Below are 21,123 nucleotides of genomic sequence, written 5' to 3' on the forward strand. Positions count from 1 at the left end.
GGAAAGGGGAACACACAGAGGAGTAGAGGAGGAAAGGAGGGCAAACAGAGGAATTCCGGAGAAAAGGGGAACAGAGGAATGCAGGAGGAAAGGGGGACAAACAGGAGAATGCCGGAGGAAAAGGGGACACACAGAGGAATACAGGAGGAAAGGGGAACACACAGAGGAATACAGGAGGAAAGGGGGACAAACAGAGGAATGCAGGAGGAAAGGGGGACAAGCAGAGGAATGCAGTAGGAAAGGGGGACAAACAGAGGAATGGAGGAGGTAAGGGAGACAAGCAGAGGAATGCAGGAGGTAAGGGAGACAAACAGGAATGCAGGAGGAAAGGGGGACAAAGAGAGGAAAGCAGGAGGAAAGGGGGGCAAATGGAGGAATGCAGGAGGAAAGGGGGACAAACAGAGGAATGCAGGAGGAAAGAGGGACAAACAGAGGAATGCAGGAGGAAAGGGGGACAAACAGAGGAATGCAGGAGGAAAAGGGGGACAAACAGAAGAATGCAGGAGGAAAGGGGGACAAACAGAAGAATGCAGGAGGAAAGGGGGACAAACAGAGGAATGCAGGAGGAAAGGGGGACAAACAGAGGAATGCAGGAAGAAAGGTGGATAACCAGAGGAATGCAGGAGGAAAGGGGGACAAACAGAGGAATGCAGGATGAAAGGGGGACAAAGAGGAATGCAGGAGGAAAGGGGGACAAACAGAGGAATGCAGGAGGAAAGGGGGACAATCAGGAATGCAGGAGGTAAGGAAGACAAACAGAGGCATGCAGGATGAAAGGGGGACAATCAGTAATGCAGGAGGTAAGGGGGACAAACAGGAATGCAGTAGGTAAGGGAGACAAACAGAGGAATGCAGGAGGAAAGGGGGACAAACAGAGGAATGCAGGAGGAAAAGGGGGACAAACAGAAGAATGCAGGAGGAAAGGGGGACAAACAGAGGAATGCAGGAGGAAAGGGGGACAAACAGAGGAATGCAGGAGGAAAAGGGGGACAAACAGAAGAATGCAGGAGGAAAGGGGGACAAACAGAAGAATGCAGGAGGAAAGGGGGACAAACAGAGGAATGCAGGATGAAAGAGGGGCAAATAGAGGAATGCAGGAGGAAAGGGGGACAAACAGAGGAATACAGGAGGAAAGGGGGACAAACAGAGGAATGCAGGATGGGGAACAAACAGAGGAATGCAGGAAGAAAGGGGGCCAAACAGAGGAATGCAGGAGGAAAGGGGGACAAACAGAGGAATGCAGGAAGAAATGGGGACAAACAGAGGAATGCAGGAGGAAAGGAGGACAACAGGAAAAAAAAACGGCCCCACGGACATGTACCTCGCCAATGACAGCTCAGCCGCTGCATTTCCCATAGAAATGCATTGGCTGAACGTTCACTTACAGAGAGGTGAGCCTCCGCCTCTCTCAGCCAATGAGTGGTTCTCACCATTGAATTTTTTTTTTTTTTTTACATTTTAATATCTTTTTTAATGCAGAAGCATGCACGGTTGTCACTGATCTATGCATGCCTCTGTGTAACTCACACCTGCTCAGGCTATTCTCGCTAGCCTGAAGCAAGTCTATTATTTTGCGAGTTTAAAGTAATATTGTGCGAGTTAAAAACTCGCACTCTATTACATTGGCCAAGATGTATCTGCACATTGGCAAAACATCTGGATACGATTTTTGCCGTTGCGAGTTGCGGGAGTGAAAAATGCGGGTTTGCATGTTCTAAAAATGTGCGAGTATAGCACTATAATCGCACATTTTTAAAACTTGGCCCTTATTACATTTGGCCCAATGAGCTAATGGACATGTTTTTGGTGGCATCAAGATATTCCAGAGATTCCGAAAAGAGTGACAGAATGTGCAGAGTGAATGAGAGGGCAGAATCAAGAGTGACGCCCGTGATTTCCTTGTGATGGTGGTGTTGTTGACAGTGAGGGTGAGATGGAGATGGCTGGAGACACAAGAAGGATGGAAGACTATGAGCTCAGTCTTGGACATTTTAAGGAAAAGAAAGCATTGGGAGGAGATAGCAGATAGACAGTTTGAAATGCATGAGAGGAGAGAAAGGGTGAGTTCAGAGGAGGATAGGTAGGGTTAGGTGTCGTCAGCATAAAGATTGTACTGAAGACCAAATTAACTGATAAGTTCACTGAGGATGTGTAGAGTGAAAAGAGTAGGGAACCCAGTACTGAGCCAAGAGGGACACCTACAGGGAGCGGGAGAGGGGGTCATGAGGAGGTGGAGGTTGTTATAGAGGAGAGTTCAAGAGATAGGAGAAAAGCCAAGAGAGAACAGTCTCAATGAGACCAAGTGAGTTCAGAGACAACAGAAGAAGGGTTTTTGCATGATGAGACTTCATGTCTGATAGATTCTATTTTGGAGGTAAAGAAGGTAACGAAGAAGGGAAGGGGAAAGGGAGGGTTGAGATGAAGGAGGTGAAGACCCAATGGGGGTTGGAGGATTGGGAAGAGATGAGTGCCTTGAAGAAGGACTGTTTGGCTAACATGAGGGCAGAGCTATAGAAGGAATGAAAACATTTGAAGTGAAGAAAAACAGCGAGAGAGCCTGACTTTCTCCAGAGGTGCTAAGCAATGTGAGAGCATTTTTAGAGGAATCTGGTCAATTTGAAGTGCCAGGGTTATGGACCTTCCCACCTGAGGGTGACAGAAGTACCAGGGGTTGATTAGTCAAGGGCAGAAGAAAGAGGTTGTACAGGGAAACGGCCTGGTCAGGTGGAGTGTGAAGAAAAGGTAAAGAGGAGAATGAGAGAGATGTCAGGATACGGAAGGCGCAGTTGAAGAAAAGAAGGAAGCCCACACCACCACCTGGTCAGTCACCAAGCCTGGTAGAGTGGGTGAGAGAGAGGCCCCACAGGAGAGCCAGGTTTCTTTGAGGCCCAAGAGGTTAAAAGAGTTAGAGATAAAAAGATCATGGATAGGTGCTGGTTTATTACAAATGGATCTGGCATTCTGACACAGCAGGAGGGGAGGGAGGGGATCAGAGGGATGTTGATGAGGCTGGTGGTAGTTGGTGGGGTTGGCGGTTCATGAAGAAGGAGACAAACTAGGGCGGAGGAGGGAGTGAGAAAGAACTTTGGGAAAGGGTAGAGGAGAGGGGTGTATAGGGTAAGATGTAACAGTAATACATGCAGATGACAGTATAATATTAGTGTTATAAGCAAGGAAAACAGAGCAAAATCAAGTCACAAATGAAAAACAGAGGAATATTGTTGAATTAATCATTCAACACACAATTAATTAAATAGGAACATACAGTTTTGATAATCAGGGAAATAAAGGGAATGTGTATGTAATGCTGGCTGTTGGGATGCCTCCTATCAGAATAACGACAGCGGAATCCCGATGGTTGGTATCTCGACAGGGGTCGGGTAAGTATCATTACCCTCCCCTTTCCCCCCTTCTTGTAGCCTACCCTAACCCTCCCCACCTCGCACCCCAACCCTCCTCGTTCATAGGCAAATGCAGGGGGAGGGGGTTTCTGGCTGCCTGGAAACCCTCCTCCCCAGCCCACACCATGACCACAATAGAAATAATAATATAATAGAATTTTACAAGTGCTGCATGTTCTTCTCAGTATCACACATGAAATAATTAGCACCACTTGTGGATCTTTTAACATGTATCAGCCAGTAATAAATAACCTGTGCACCAACTAGGAGATTTGGAAAACATGCACTGTTAGGGATGCACTGCTATAGAGCCCAATATATAGATATATGTCTAGGGCAGTGCTAGGTTCTTCTGCTGCTCCCCCAGGCTCCCGGACTTGCTCCAATAGTCTGGAATGGTGCCCACATCTAAAATAAATACATTCAGCTCAGGCAGGATAGCCTACTGGCACATCTAATGGTTTACACTATGTATGACACATATAATGGGTTACTGTGATCGCTGGTCCTGTATATGCTGGAATTATTACACACAATACACTATGTATGACATATATAATGGGTTACTGTGATCACTGGTCCTGTATATGCTGGAATTATTACACACAATACACTATGTATGACGCATATAATAGGATTTTGGTACTTACCGATAAATCCCTTTCTCCGATTCCACAGGGGACACTGGAGCCTCAGTACAATGTGGTATAGGAGTGTGTTAACCGGGAGCTGGCACCTTTAAATAAAAAACTACTGGTTGCTAGCTCCTCCCCCTCTATACCCCCCCCCCCCCGGTCAGTCTAAAAACAACTGTGCCCGAGGGGAGTTGGAAAGTAAGGAGAAGGAGACAGAAAAGTTACATTAATCACATATACATAAGAAAACAACATATACATGAAAAAACAAGAAACAGGTCAGTCATTAAACGCAAACCAGCATCTGAACCTGTAAAACAGTAACAATGCAGGTAGAACAGTGTAGGGAGGGTGTCCAGTGTCCCCTGTGGAATCGGAGAAAGGGATTTATCGGTAAGTACCAAAATCCTATTTTCTCCTTCATCCACCAGGGGACACTGGAGCCTCAGTACAATGGGGACGTCCCAGAGCTTACATCCCGGGTGGGAGAGCGCTGAGAGCCCTGCAACACCGCACGGCCAAACTCTGAAGCGGAGGCTGCAAAAGTATCAAAACGATAGAATCGTAGGAAGGTATGCGTGCCTGACCAAATGGCTGCTCTACAAAGCTGGTTTAAGGAAACCCCGCGAGAAGCCACCCATGAAGGACCTACCGAGCGCGTAGAATGCACCGTAATAGGACCCGGTGGTTGTTTGGAGGCACTACGTATGCTTGCCTGATAGTGAAGCGAATCCATCCAGAAATGGTCTGTTTTGAGGCCGGCCAACCTGGACGGGCCACATCAAACCGAATAAACAAAGTATCTGATTTACGGAGGGAGGCAGTCCTGTCAACGCAAATCCGGAGTGCTCTGACTACATCCATGGTTCATGAATTGGAAGAGTCATCCTTAAACACCGGAACCACGATAGGCTGGTTTATATGAAAAGCTGTCACCACTTTGGGAAGAAAAGCCCTTTGAGTACGCAGCTCCGCCCTATCTTCATGGAAAATAAGATAAGGAGGGCGGCAGGATAAAGCACTGAGTTCTGACACACGCCTTGCCGAAGCGAGTGCCAAAAGCAGAACCACCTTCCAGGTTAAGTACTTTATCTCCACTCTCTGTAATGGCTCAAAAGTATCAGACTGGAGGAAGGCCAACACCAAATCCAAATCCCATGGTGCTGTGGGAGGCACAAAAGGAGGTTGAATCCTCACAACCAGGCCCGCCAAGAGCCGTGGCGGGCCCCGGTAATAGGGGGCGTGGCCTAATCACGGGAGGCGTGGCCACGCCCCCTTGCTGAGAAAAAAAAAAAGATTAGCAGCGCCGCTGGGGAGGGGGCGCTCTGAGCCCCCTCAGCCCGGCGCAAAAGCAGGGGGGGCACGATCAGTGTGATCGCTCCCCCGCACAGGCATAGGAGACTGCTGTGGCTGCTGCTCAGCAGCCACGAGCAGTCTCCAACTGCAGCTCAGCACACGCCATGTGCTGGGCTGCTGTGAGGGGGGGAGCGGCGCCGGACCCGGGCCCCCACCGGGCCCCTCAGGAAGCTCGGGCCCGGGTAATCTGTACCTGCTTCCCCCCCCTCTCGGCGCCCCTGCTCACAACTCCTTGGAGAAAAGTCTGTATATCCGAGACCAAAGCCGATTTCCTCTGAAAGAAAATGGACAACGCGGATACCTGTACCTTTAATGAAGGCCTGCTGAGAGACCAGCCTGAAGAAAAAGAAGGAGACGTGATTCCTTAAAGACTGACGGAGGAGAATGACATCTCTCACACCAAGCCACATATGTCTTCCAAATGCGGTAGTAATGTTGAGAAGTGACTTCCTTCCTAGCCCGAATCATTGTGGGAATCACAGTAGATGGAATACCCTTTTTTCTGAGGACGGGCCTTTCAGTAGCCAGGCCATCAAACGAAGCCGCCTTAAGTCACGATAAACAAATGGGCCCTGAAGAAGGAGGTCGTCCTTAAGAGGCTGTGGCCATGGCTCGTCTATGAACAGATTCTGTATCTGGGAATACCATGCTCGTCTGGGCCATTCTGGTGCTATCAGAAGCACCTTGATCCCTTCTCGCTTGATTCTTTGAAGCAGGCGCGGAATGAGCGGAAACGGAGGGAATAGGTAGACGTAATGAAACTTCCACGGAGCCGTCAGTGCGTCCACTGCTGCTGCTCGTGGGTCCCTTGTTCTGGAGTAGTAAACCGGTAGTTGGTTTAACCTTGACGCAATAAGGTCGGCTTAAGGACAGCCCCACCTCAGAGTTAGTTGCTGGAACACCTGAGGATTGAGTGACCATTCCCCTGGATGAACATCCTGCCGACTGAGATAGTTGGTCTCCCAGTTTTCTGCTCCTGGGATGAAGATCGCAGAAATCGCTACTGCAAATTCCTCTGCCCAAAGTAGAATCCTTGTTACCTCCCTCATGGCGGCTCTGCTTTTTGTGCCGCCCTGCCTGTTTATATATGCCACTGCAGTGGCATTGTCTGACTGGACTTGCCTGCCCCTCCAGCAGCGGATGCGCCAGCAGTAGAGCATAAAATACCACTCTCAATTCTAGAATATTTATGGGCAATCTGGCTTCTTGCTGCATCCAGTGCCCCTGAAAATGCTTTCCCAGAGTCACTGCTCCCCAGCCCCTGAGGCTTGCGTCCGTGGTGAGGAGGGTCCAATCCCACACCGCAAACCTTTTCCCCGCCAGCAGGTGGGAAAGGTTCAGCCACCAAATGAGAGATGTTCAAGTCTGAGGCGTCAGGAGAACTCTCTGATGGAGAAAGAGGTGGGATCCTGACCACTGGGAGAGGAGATCCAGTTGAAAAGGACGGGCGTGAAATCTGGCATACTGAATCACCTCGAAAGCCGCTACCATCTTCCCAATAGGGCAGATACAGAGATGTACAGACACTCGGCGATGTTTTAAGACCAGGCGCACCATATGCTGAATGGAGGCAGCTTTGTCTTGAGGCAGGAAAACTCTTTGCTGCACTGTGTCCAGTATCTTTCCCAGGAATAGTAAACGCTGTGTAGGGATCAGGGAGGACTTCTTGAAATTTAGTATCCAACCATGTTGCAGGAGGATGCTCTGAGTTAAGCGAATGTCCCTTAACAGCTGAGCTTCCGAAGAGGCCTTTATCAATAGATCGTCTAAGTATGGAACAATGATGACCCCCTGACCATGCAGTAGGGCCATCATTGCCGCCATAACTTTTGTGAATACTCTTGGGGCCGACGAAAGTCCGAAAGGTAGGGCCTGGAATTGAAAATGCGACTCTAGGACCGCAAAACGAAGAAAAGCCTGATGGGGGGCCAGATTGGGATGTGGAGATAAGCGTCCTTTATGTCTAAGGACACCAGAAACTCGTTCCTGTCGAGACCCGCTATAACGGATTGGAGAGATTACATCTTGAATTTGAAAACTTGAAGATGAGTGTTTAAATCCTTGAGATTGATTATGGGTCTCATGGAGCCGTCCGGCTTGGGCACCACAAACAGGCTGGAATAAAACCCTTGACCTCTCTGGTGGGTTGGAACATTCACTATTACCTGAGACAATAACAGTTTTTGTATTGTCTCCTGAATTTCTCCTCATTTTTCTGCAACCAGAGGTAAACCAGTTTTGAAAAAATGAGAAGGAGGTTGGACCCTGAAGTCCAATTTCAGGCCGTGAATAATAATGTCCCTGACCCAGGCGTCCTGGCAAGACTGGATCCAAATGTCCTTGAAGCGTAAAAGGCGCGCCCCGACCCTGGGATCCCAAAATAAGAAGGAAGGGTATCATGTGGCAGGCTTGGCAGCTGCCTTGTCCTGCTGAGTGTTGGAGGCGGCTGATGCTGAAGCTCTACCTCGGCCTCTGAAACCTCTTGAGAAGGCTGGACCTCCTCTGGAATGCCCTCTAAATCTTCCAGAGGCACGAAAGGATCGAAAGGAGGGACCTGTCAAAGGTCTTCTAGTAGGAGGAGGAGCTGCAGATGGTAGGTAAGTGGATTTCCCACCTGTAGCTTGTGAGATCCACTTATCTAACTCCGATCTGAAAAGTACCTCCCCAGTAAAGGGAAGGACCTCCACCGCTCTCTTGGACTCTGCATCTGCCTGCCATTGACGCAGCCACAGAGCCCTTCTAGCAGATATAGCTAATGCTGAAGATCTGGCTGATAGATTACAAATGTCCTTAGACGCTTCTCCAAGGAAAGCAGCCGACTCTGCAATCTGTTCGGCTAACTGAATTAAGGCCCTCATTCAGAGCCGTTCGCTATTTGCGGTCGTTCGTTTAAAAACAAGGGGTGGCTATTCAAATGATCCGTACGCACATTGTAGTCTGTTCACACCTCTAAGTCTGAACGAGTGAGCAAAACATACGCTCGTTTATTTGTTAAAAACGCCCCCTGGCCGCTCGCATCCTACGTCATGTCCGCTATTTATTAGATTAATCGAGTACATCGACCAGCGTATGAACTGCTCGCTATTCTTGTGGTTGGTGTTTGCTACCACAAATTTGCGAGCAGTTCTGGCTATAAAATAACCCAGTGACGTGGTCAATGACGCTGCTGTTTTAAATATACACACCCATAAAACGCCCGTTTTGACCTTTAAGCACGCCTGCGTTCGGATCTCCACTCCCCATTTACAAGCACCTTCCCCTGTTACCACCCACATACGCCTCATTCTGTCACTCAAAATAGCAGGCACTCGCTATATAGCGTACAAACGATTTTCGGCCGCACTGACTGGTTCGCGCATGCGTACTAAAAACCGTACGCATGCGCAGATGTGCAAACATCGCTCGGAACGAGCGTACTGCCGTTAACGAGCGGCTCTGAATGAGGGCCTAAGTCTTCAGTTTGCCCAGGCTTCAATGGCCTTATTTACCCAACAACTAACTAGTGCTGGACGCATCAAAACCCCTGCAACTGTATACAAGGATTTTAATGTGTGTTCCATCTTCCTATCCGAGGTTTCCTTTAGGGAAACTGCGCCAGGCACCGGAAACACCATTTTCTTAGAAAGACTGGCTACTGACGGGTCCACTGCTGGAGGAGTTTCACATAATATCCTACTGTCAGGTGGGAAAGGGTAATAAGACAGATATTTCTTAGAAATTTGACATTTTTTGTCTGGATGTTTCCATGCTGAAGAGAGAATCTCATCCAGCTCTTCTGATGCTGGAAAGGTAACAGACTGTTTAAATCTTTTACCGAAAATAGATGGTTTTTCAGTAACCTCTAAATCCTCTACATGCAACACCTGGCGTACTGCTGAAATTAAAGCATCCACGCCCTGAGATACAGGTTCGGGGTCCTCAGGAATGTAAGTTTCCTCTTCCTGAACCTCACCCTCTTCAGTGTCCTGCAACTCCTCATCTGACTCATCCCAGTGCAAGGGATTATGAATCAATCTCTTACTAAGGACCTGAGCAGGAGAAGAAGAAGAAGCAGGTGGGGCCTGGGACATTGCTTTTGTAAGTCCCTCAACAGATCTGGCCAGAGAGCGAGCCCAATCTGGTTCAGCTGCTGTTTGTCTCAGCCTCTCCCTGTCCTTACGAGCTGATTCCAGCTCTGATGACAGATTTGATATAACTGCAGTCAATTGATCAGACCACCTAGGCTGGACTACAAGATCAGTATCTTGAGGTAAAGACACACATTTATCACACAGTAAGGAAGCATTAGATTGTCCCTGTGTGGATTTTTCACCACAAGTCTTGCATGAAAAAGACTTTTGTGCAGCTTTAGACCCCTTGGTAGACATGTCTATAGTACAGACACCACACCCACACACACACACACACACACACACACAGAGAAAAGGACAGTAATGCAATAACAGATTTTTCAATCACACTACACAGAAACTTGAAGGGGGCTCAGAGGGAGATAAACTATAATGCTTGCAGCGCTAACAGAATAGTGCTGATAACAAGAAAAAAATGCAAGTGCTGATACACAGAGTACTAGCCTGACTCCTGACAAGGCTCTCGTTCCACCGTGTAGTGCGTGTAAAATGGCCACCAGCGTCCTTCTGGAAGCGCTGAGGCTGCTGGGAGGCAGGAGCAGAAGGGAAACTTAGGCTCCACCCCCCCCGCTATGGCGCTCTCAGCGCTAGCGGAGCGCACTGTGAATGCCCACCTAAATACTTGTCCTGGCTCCTCTGCTAACCAGGGAGCCAGGGAACACTAACCTTAGCCCTGCCTGTGCTGCCGGTGGCGGGCATATGCTACTGGGTCCCACGACGTACACTGCATGCAGCGCGTCTTTGGGTACCCTAGAGACTGAGGTCTCTGTAGCAGGAGACCTCAGCGCAAACCGCATGCCGCAGCGGTGAGGATCTCCCCGGCAGCTCCCTCATCGCAGACAGACAGGGGCAGTAGGCTGCCTGTCTGTCCTCATGCTGTAAAGTATATTTCCGGAGCCCTAAGGAGGCTTACGTCCAGCTCCCAGGGCACATTTTTTAGACTGACCTGGGGGGGGGGGGTATAGAGGGGGAGGAGCTAGCTACCAGTTGTTTTTTATTTAAAGGTGCCAGCTCCCGGTTAACACACTCCTATACCCCATTGTACTGAGGCTCCAGTGTCCCCTGGTGGATGAAGGAGAAAATGGGTTACTGTGATTGCTGGTCCTGTATATGCTGGAATTATGACACACAATGCACTATGTATGACACATATAATGGGTTACTGTGATCGCTGGTCCTGTATATGCTGGAATTATGACACACTGGGCCAGATTCAGAGCTGAACGCTCTGACCAGAGCGCTCGCTCTGAATCAGGGCCATCCCAGCTAAATTTGGAGCGGCCTCCTGGCTACTCGCATAGCTGTGGGTGACCACCCACAGCATATGCGAGCAGCCAAAAAGATGGTCGCGATGGTCTTTGACCATCGTGACCATCGGGCTTGCGACGAGACCCTGCGGTAGGGTCTTGCTTCCGCAAGCCCAGGAGTGATTTTGGCTCTATCAGAGCCAAAGTCACTCCCACTGACATCATTACTGATGTCAGTGGGGCCGGACTCAGACGGTAGGCGTTCCCATGGGAACGCCCCCGGCACGCCCACCAAAGGGGGCGTGCTGTCAGTCACCATCGACAGCACTCCCCCTTTGGTGCGAGACCCCGAGTGACGTATTTCTCGTCGCTCGCCGGGTCTCGCGCATGCGCACGACGGAGCTCCCTCCGTCGTGCGCATGCGCATTCTCACAACATCGACCCGCTGGCGAGCGAACTTTGCTCGCGAGCGGGTCTGAATGACCCCCACAGTACACTATGTATGACACATGTAATGTGTTACTGTGATCACTGGTCCTGTATATGCTGGAATTATTACACACAATACACTATGTATGACACATATAATGGGTTACTGTGATCACTGGTCCTGTATATGCTGAAATTATGACACACAGTACACTATGTATGACACATATAATGGGTTACTGTGATCGCTGGTCCTGTATATACTTGAATTATGACACACAGTACACTATGTATGAGGCATATAATGGGTTACTGTGATCACTGGTCCTGTATATGCTGGAATTATGACACACAGTACACTATGTATGACACATATAATGGGTTACTGTGATCACTGGTCCTGTATATGCTGGAATTATGACACACAGTACACTATGTATGACACATATAATGGCTTACTGTGATCGCTGGTCCTGTATATGCTGGGATTATGACACACAATACACTATGTATGACACATATAATGGGTTACTGTGATCGTTAGTCCTGTATATGCTGGAATTATTACACACAATACACTATGTATGACACATATAATGGGTTACTGTGATCACTGGTCCTGTATATGCTGGAATTATGACACACAATACACTATGTATGACACATATAATGGGTTACTGTGATCACTGGTCCTGTATATGCTGGAATTATGACACACAATACACTATGTATGACACATATAATGGGTTACTGTGATCACTGGTCCTGTATATGCTGGAATTATGACACACAATAAACTATGTATGACACATATAATGGGTTACTGTGATCACTGGTCCTGTATATGCTGGAATTATGACACACAATACACTATGTATGACACATATAATGGGTTACTGTGATCACTGGTCCTGTATATGCTGGAATTATGACACACAATAAACTATGTATGACACATATAATGGGTTACTGTGATCACTGGTCCTGTATATGCTGGAATTATTACACACAATACACTATGTATGACACATATAATGGGTTACTGTGATCACTGGTCCTGTATATGCTGGAATTATGACACACAATAAACTATGTATGACACATATAATGGGTTACTGTGATCACTGGTCCTGTATATGCTGGAATTATTACACACAATACACTATGTATGACACATATAATGGGTTACTGTGATCACTGGTCCTGTATATGCTGGAATTATGACACACAATACACTATGTATGACACATATAATGGGTTACTGTGATCACTGGTCCTGTATATGCTTGAATTATGACACACAGAACACTATGTATGACACATATAATGGTTACTGTGATCGCTGGTCCTGTATATGCTGGAATTATGACACACGATACACTATGTATGATACATATAATGTGTTACTGTGATCACTGGTCCTGTATATGCTGGAATTATGACACACAATACACTATGTATGACACATATAATGGGTTACTGTGATCGCTGGTCCTGTATATGCTGAAATTATGACACACAATACACTATGTATGACACATATAATGGTTACTGTGATCACTGGTCCTGTATATGCTGGAATTATGACCCACAATACACTATGTATGACACATATAATGGGTTACTGTGATCACTGGTCCTGTATATGCTGGAATAATGACACACAATACACTATGTATGACACATATAATGGGTTACTGTGATCACTGGTCCTGTATATGCTGGAATTATGACACACAGTACACTATGTATGACACATATAATGGGTTACTATGATCGTTGGTCCTGTATATGCTGGAATTATGACACACAGTACACTATGTATGACACATATAATGGGTTACTGTGATCACTGGTCCTGTATATGCTGGAATTATGACACACAGTACACTATTTATGACACATATAATGGGTTACTGTGATCACTGGTCCTGTATATGCTGGAATTATGACATACAATACACTATGTATGACACATATAATGGGTTACTGTGATCGTTGGTCCTGTATATGCTGGAATTATGACACACAATACACTTTGTATGACGCTTATTAAAGCTGGATAAGTGCTAATTATTTCCTCTTCAAGGACTGGCCACACTCGCTCTAAAATCAAGCATTTGGAAACCCCCCTCTAGAATTCCGTTTGCCACTGCCGTTAGTGCATAAACCTAACCCTCTCCCCTTAGTGCCTAACCCTAACACCCTCCTAGTGGTGCCTAAACCTACCCCTCCCTCTTGGTGTGCCTTACCCTAACCTTCTCCCCCCCAAAAAAACCTAACACTAACACCGCTACACTCCCTAAACCTAACCCTCCCCCCCCACGGCTAGTGCAAAGGGCGCCCCAGACTTACCTCATTTGGTCTAGCGTCCTTCAGCATTCCAGCATCGGGATTAAGATAGGCGTCAGTATTTTGACGCCTATCTTAAGTCCCTTGTCGAGATTTCAGTGCAGGTATTGAGACCGGCGGCATCGCGCCCGCCGGTCTCGTAACTACATCCCAAATAAATCTTATAGGAGAAATCACACATTTTATCTCAGGAAAGCAGCGACGAGCAGGCACTAGGCTGGCGAAGGAGTCCTGATGAGGAGAGTGGGCAGATGGGCATCCAGTGTGCATAGGCTAAAGTCACATGCAAAATACATTAGTGCAGACCTGCAGCGCTGTGCAGAATCGAAAAGGGAGTCAGAGGGTATGCCATCAGACATGAGACCCAAGCCCAAAGTGTACAAAGTTTCTCCAGGGGGATAGTATCAGGACCCACCAGGAGGATAAAGTGCACAGAAGGAGGGCAGCAGAGCAGGCCTGTACTTTTCCAGAGATTAATGAGCACATCTGATGAACGCAGCAGGGCCCCAGGGACAGCTCGCCAGGCATGTCCACTCAGACCAGCAGCTGAAAGTGTCTTTTTCAAACAAGTAACCTACAGACCCACCCACCCACCCAGAGCTGTAACTAGACTTTTTGGTGCCCTGTGCCAGAGACAGCATTGGCGCCCCCCCCCCCCCTATTTTTAAAATAGGGACATAAGATAGTGCACCTGAGAAATGGCCATGACTTCATTTGGAAGGGCCAGGGAAGAGATAGGGGAGGCCAGAAGATGCTGGGGCCAAGGAAGAGATAGGGGAGGCCAGGAGATGCTGGGGCCAGGGATGAGATAGGGGAGGCCAGGAAATGCTGGGGCCAGGGAAGAGATAGGGGAGGCCAGGAGATAATGGGGCCAGGGAAGAGATAGGGGAGGCCAGAAGATGCTGGGGCCAGGGAAGAGATAGGGGAGGCCAGGAGATGCTGGGGCCAGGGAAGAGATAGGGGAGGCCAGGAGATGATGGGGCCAGGGAAGAGATAGGGGAGGCCAGGAGATGCTGGGGCCAGGGAAGAGATAGGAGAGGCCAGGAGATGCTGGGGCCAGGGAAGAGATAGGGAAGGCCAGGAGATAATGGGGCCAGGGAAGAGATAGGGGAGGCCAGGAGATGCTGGGGCCAGGGAAGAGATAGGAGAGGCCAGGAGATGCTGGGGCCAAGGAAGAGATAGGGGAGGCCAGGAGATGCTGGGACCAAGGATGAGATAGGGGAGGCCAGGAGATGCTGGGGCCAGGGAAGAGATAGGGGAGGCCAGGAGATAATGGGGCCAGGGAAGAGATAGGGGAGGCCAGAAGATGCTGGGGCCAGGGAAGAGATAGGGGAGGCCAGGAGATGCTGGGGCCAGGGAAGAGATAGGGGAGGCCAGGAGATGCTGGGGCCAGGGAAGAGATAGGGGAGGCCAGGAGATGCTGGGTCCAGGGAAGAGATAGGGGAGGCCAGGAGATGCTGGAGCCAGGGAAGAGATAGGGGAGGCCAGGAGATGCTGGGGCCAGGGAAGAGATAGGGGAGGCCAGGAGATGCTGGGGCCAGGGAAGAGATAGGGGAGGCCAGGAGATGCTGGGGCCAGGGAAGAGATAGGGGAGGCCAGGAGATAATGGGCCAGGGAAGAGATAGGGGAGGCCAGGAGATGCTGGGGCCAGGGAAGAGATAGGGGAGGCCAGGAGATGCTGGGGCCAGGGAAGAGATAGGGGAGGCCAGGAGATGCTGGAGATAAAAGAAGAGGAAGCTACAAGTGAGAATGATAATAAACAGGAAAATTTACAGGCCCAAACATGGCCCCCTGCCCTGCGGTGCCCTGTGCCATGGCACAGGTCGCACTACCCTAGTGTCGGCCCTGCACCCACCAACCCATTCCCCAAAACAAGCTTTCTGCTACAGGTTTGCAACCAATACATGTGAATAGTACTGTATACTGTACAACAATAAACATTAAAGTGTGACTACTATATTAGTGCAGCAAATCTATCATTTCAATCTGCAGTGCAACACACTGTAGAATGCTCCATGACACGGGGACAGTCACACAATGATTAGTGACAGGGCCATTCCAAATTGGCTGTATTGTGGATGGACACACATCACTATACACGTCGACGGCCTCAGTCGCTTCAAGTGCAACCAAACAGGGATTTTGCGATGGGTCCATATCATCGGTATTGCAACAAATTGTGCCAAGCTGTATAAACCCCACTCACAACAACATTGTTACACATACAGTACCTTGCCGACATATAGAGCACGATTCAATTCAATGCAATGCTGGATAGCCCCGGGAGGGAGCTCCCGGAGAAATTCAATTCAGCGCACTGTTAAGTCGGAGAATGTCGGTTTTCGCGACTTAACCTCGGTGTTTAGTCCGAGAACCGCCATTCTCCGACTAAAGTGCCAGCCGCGAGGCTGTTAGCGCTGCACTAAGCCGGAAAACAGCCGCATGGCCGGCACTTTTGTTGGATTTCTCCTCGCATCCCAGGAGGGTGCGAGAAGAAATCATTAAAACCGCCCAAACGTTGAATTGAATAGCTTTGGGAGCTCCCTCCCGGGGCTATTCGACATCGCATTGAATTGAATCGCCCACATAGCAGCTTATGGTCATGCGACCGCGCCAAAAAGGGATTTCACTACACGGTCACGTGAGGCCTCTCCAGTGTCACATATTGCACTGTAAGTGTGATCAATTCAAAAAAGTTGTACAGCTAGACGCCAGTTAGTTGCTTACTGCATGTACAGGCGACTCGAGGCTTGCAGCTGGGTCTAATGGCGGGGAAAAAACACACAAAGGCCCAGCGGGCAGCACGTCCTAAGTCGCGAGGTTTATACATTAGGTCCATTTGTTGCACATTTTACAGAGGTGCCCACATACTGTAAACCTAGCTTTGGAATTTCTGACCAAGCTACGCCATGCGCCTCAGCCAAACACGGCTTTACAAAACATGCGTCTTATTCGCATCGCTAATTTGAGAAAATAACAAGGCACGGGAACCCCAGACAATAGTGCCGGCAGTGAATGCAGCGTGTGACTAAGACACTAACCGGTGTAAAAAGGCAGAAACAAGTGAGTCACGCCATGGTTCACGCCATGCATCATTGTGCTTAATCTAACCCTAACCCTCCCCCTAATGCCTAACATTCACCCTGTTACCTGACTCTAACCTCCCGCTAACACCCTTACCTTCAGATGCCGGCAGTCGGGATCTGGTGCCGGCATCCCGACCTGTCGAGATTTTGATGCCAGTATTCAGACCGTTGGCATCCCGCACGCCGGGATGCCAACTACATCCATACAAAGATGAATGCGAACATTCTGTACATAAACGGGCACAGACAAAATTAGAAGTACATGAACGCATATTTACAGTGCAGTTAGTTTTTGTTTTACTATAATGTGCGATTTTGTTGCTACAAGTCATGGTTTTTGGGGTTGTAGTTTTCTTTTAGCTATTATTAATTATTATTATTATTATTATTATAATAATTAATAATATTATTATCATTATTATCATCATCAATATTATCATTACCATTACTATTATTATCATTAACATTATTATATATATTATGATTATTATTATCATTAATAATATAATTATCATTATTATTAATAACATCATTATTATTAATATTATTATTATTGCCATTATTATTATTATTATTATTATTATTATTATTATTATTACCGTTATTATTATTATTATTATTGCCATTATTATTATTATTGCCATTTTCTCCCTGACATACAATGTGAAAAGCATTAAAATAATTTACTTTACTGTATATTAATTATTGACTTATTCCTCATGGTGTCTCCACAGTTTCCTCTGAACAACATGACACAAAAAATTTGCAATTCTACGAGCAAGATAATTGGTAACATGAAGAAAGACGACCCGAGAGATCCAGGCATGGCTGAGAGTGGTGGTGAAGACAGTTTACAGACTGTGCACTATTATGTGTTTCAGGGGGTGCTGGTCAGAATTAAAACTCCTTCCAAATGTACTTACTTTACAGAAACTTTGCTTGAAGTTAGTTAATACTGTAGGCAATTTGCCTATACAGTACTGTTCTCTGCCATAGTGCCCATTATTACTGCACAGTATACTGTAGACAGTACTGTATTACGATTTCTTCTTACTGTAATTCTAAATTTCATTGTGCCATACTGTAGGAGAGTCAAGGTAATTGTGGATGAATTAAGCGTACAGTACCTCTGCGCAAATCACACGTATTTTCTAATATATGCTGTACAGTAATGTAACATTGTTTTTATTAGACAGGACACATCCCATGATAAGGGATGTGAATAAGGAAAGGAAAGTGGAACAGGCACGTCAGTGGATTGCGGCCGGAGACAATGTCATTTTTTACAGATGAATCTTCAGCTGCACTTGAGAGGTTCTCCAGAATGTCATTCCGCAAAATTGCGCCCATGTTTCAATAAAAGCACGTCCAAAGCCACTGAAAGCCTGGGTATGGGGAGCCATCTCACATTTGGGTGTAGGACAACTGTTCATTTTTGAAGGTACTGTATAATATAGGTATGTTTATATTTGTTTTACAACTTGCATGATCCTACAACACACTAATCATGATGTACAGTACACTATTGTACTTCATAATTAATAACCACAATTTCTTATGCATGTATCTTTGCAGGATTTATGGGAAAGACCTTCTTTCAAGACAGGATAGTAAATTAAAGCTTTGGTGCCATATGAGACTACGGTTCATCTGGCCACAGGTTGTTCCAGGATAATGATCCAAAACACTCTGCGCAAGGCAAATTCATGGAAGAGAAAGACATCAATTGGCAACACACAGCACCTGAGTGATTGTTTTCCAGCCAGGGCCAGACTGCACACCTGGCAGATGGGCCGACTTGGTGTTAAATGTTGGCCAAGCAGCTCCGCCTCCCAGCGCTCTGCTTGGCTGGGACACTAAAAGACAGGGGCATGCCATGAGGCCAGACCCCTTGAGACTTAACCACGTCCCTTTTGCGGGCGCACGCATAGGGGGACTGCCAAGGATAATTAGCAGCCCCAGTCTGTCCCTGATTACAGGATATTATGTACTGTACTGTAACAAACTAAGGGCCGGATTCAATTAGCCATGATAAACTGATACTATATTGCTAGTGATATCGCACATATCGCCCATTTTTGCGTGATATTATCGCCTATTCCGGCAAAGCGCGCTCCCATTTTTCGCCAAATCCTGTTGTGCAACTGGCGAAAACGCATACGTGCGATAATTTTTCATTGCGAAACAGGCAAAAATGTGTCCACATTTTGGAAAATCAGTCTGTACTCCCCAAAAAAAGGGATAACTGACATCGGAAATCAATATAGAAATGTATTAAAGGCCATAAAAAAAGTATTTGGCTGTTATCAACGTATTTGCATAAGTGCTGAAAAATTATAAAAAGCTATATTTTCTTTTTTTTAGAAAATAACTGCTGGACGTAAATTGAGGGTGCATTAAACTGGGTGCTAGTATATTTTTGTGTCTATAAAGTGCACTTTTAAAAAATGTTTAAAATACACCTGCTGTAGCCACCTGCAATGTTTACAGCCCCCAAAATACCAGACCCTCTACTTTAAACCCATTTTCCACAACTTTAATTGTTTTCAACTAAATTGACATGTCATTTTTGCACAAATGAAGCTAATTGAACACAACTTTTTAGGGAAGGGGGGGGGTGTCCAAATGTTTCTGAAACAAATCCCCACATTTTCTAGGCAAAGATAGAGATCTTGCTTTTTTTTTTCACCTGCTCTGAGATGGTGAAAACTTATCGCCAGTTTCAGTCTATGCCATTATCGCACGTGCAATAACTGAATTGTGCGATCGCAAAGACGGGGCTTAACGCAACTAATTGAAACCAGCCTCAAATGTTACAGTTCAGTACAGATCCATTGATTACAGAATGTATTATTTATGTTTTTATGTTTTAATTAAAGTTATGTTTCTGGCTTATTTCAGGTCACCGGACATGAATCAAATCGAGTTAGTCTGGGCCCATTGAAAAAGTTAATATTTGAGGTGAAGCCAAAGATTGAATAACAGCTGATAGATTTCATATTGATGCTGTCCTAATAAAGGAGCAGTGCAATCATTATACTGATCCTTTGTATAAGGTCATGGCTGTAATAGTAGAAAGAAATGGCCGATCTACAGCTATGTATCTTTTATTGTATTTTCTGGTTACTGTATACATTCTAAAAAAAAATACTGTACATTGTATGTTTGCAGTGCTGATTGTACTTCCTAATGCTGATTATTTAATAAAAGTGTTCAAATAAAATGTCAAAAGTGTGTGATTTTGTAGTGCGGCTTGGGAGATTCCTGCCCTCCCACAATACAGTATTCAGTAGTACTGTACAGGAGCTGTAATTACAGTAGAGCCTAGGCTTGTACAGTAGGGCAGCATCTTTGAAACGCACATCCGCCCCAACACCACATCTCACACGGAAGTGACAATATTGTAGGTTTTTAAAATGCACAGGCTCTATATGGGGCAAACCTTGGTGTTGTAAAATGGGAGGTAGCAATGCTAACCACTGTGCCTCCTTGCTGTATTGTGGCCCACACCTTCTTGGTCAGTCAGTAAAGAAAGGGTGTTAAAGAATGTTGTGAGATAATTGCCAAATAACAATTTGTGGCAAGCTTGTACTTTGCCTGTGGCGAGTTTGTACTTTGCCTGTGGCGAGCTTGTACTTTGCCTGTGGCGAGTTTGTACTTTGCCTGTGGCGAGCTTGTACTTTGCCTGTGGGGAGCTTGTACTTTGCCTGTGGCGAGCTTGTACTTTGCCTGTGGGGAGCTTGTACTTTGCCTGTGGGGAGCTTGTACTTTGCCTGTGGCGAGCTTGTACTTTGCCTGTGGGGAGCTTGTACTTTGCCTGTGGGGAGCTTGTACTTTGCCTGTGGCGAGCTTGTACTTTGCCTGTGGCGAGCTTGTACTTTGCCTGTGGCGAGCTTGTACTTTGCCTGTGGCGAGTTTGTACTTTGCCTGTGGTGAGCTTGTACTTTGCCTGTGGTGAGCTTGTACTTTGCCTGTGGTGAGCTTGTACTTTGCCTGTGGCGAGCTTGTACTTTGCCTGTGGCGAGCTTGTACTTTGCCTGTGGCGAGCTTGTACTTTGCCTGTGGCGAGTTTGTACTTTGCCTGTGGCGAGCTTGTACTTTGCCTGTGGCGAGTTTGTACTTTGCCTGTGGTGAGCTTGTACTTTGCCTGTGGTGAGCTTGTACTTTGCCTGTGGTGAGCTTGTACTTTGCCTGTGGCGAGCTTGTACTTTGCCTGTGGCGAGCTTGTACTTTGCCTGTGGCGAGCTTGTACTTTGCCTGTGGCGAGTTTGTACTTTGCCTGTGGCGAGCTTGTACTTTGCCTGTGGTGAGCTTGTACTTTGCCTGTGGCGAGCTTGTACTTTGCCTGTGGCGAGCTTGTACTTTGCCTGTGGCGAGTTTGTACTTTGCCTGTGGCGAGCTTGTACTTTGCCTGTGGTGAGCTTGTACTTTGCCTGTGGCGAGCTTGTACTTTGCCTGTGGTGAGCTTGTACTCGTCTTTGACTGGC

At 47.0% G+C, this 21,123-nt stretch overlaps 1 long non-coding RNA gene across 2 annotated transcripts in view; it reads left to right on the plus strand.

Moving 5' to 3' along the window:
• LOC148442497 (uncharacterized) overlaps positions 1–19,845 on the plus strand; it is a 39,614-nt gene extending 19,769 nt beyond the window's left edge. Inside the window, exons 2-4 of one of the 2 annotated variants that reach the window (XR_015875799.1) lie at positions 17,371–17,551; positions 17,829–18,077; positions 18,212–19,845. This is a non-coding gene — a long non-coding RNA (uncharacterized LOC148442497). Of the gene's footprint in view, positions 1–17,370; positions 18,078–18,211 lie in introns of both variants that reach the window. The other variant, XR_015875798.1, reaches the window with a different exon arrangement.
• Positions 19,846–21,123: the final 1,278 nt, after the last annotated feature.

This window comes from Taudactylus pleione, unplaced genomic scaffold (genome assembly GCF_031769625.1).
Source record: "Taudactylus pleione unplaced genomic scaffold, aTauple2 ptg001493l, whole genome shotgun sequence".
NCBI classification, from domain to species: domain Eukaryota; kingdom Metazoa; phylum Chordata; class Amphibia; order Anura; family Myobatrachidae; genus Taudactylus; species Taudactylus pleione.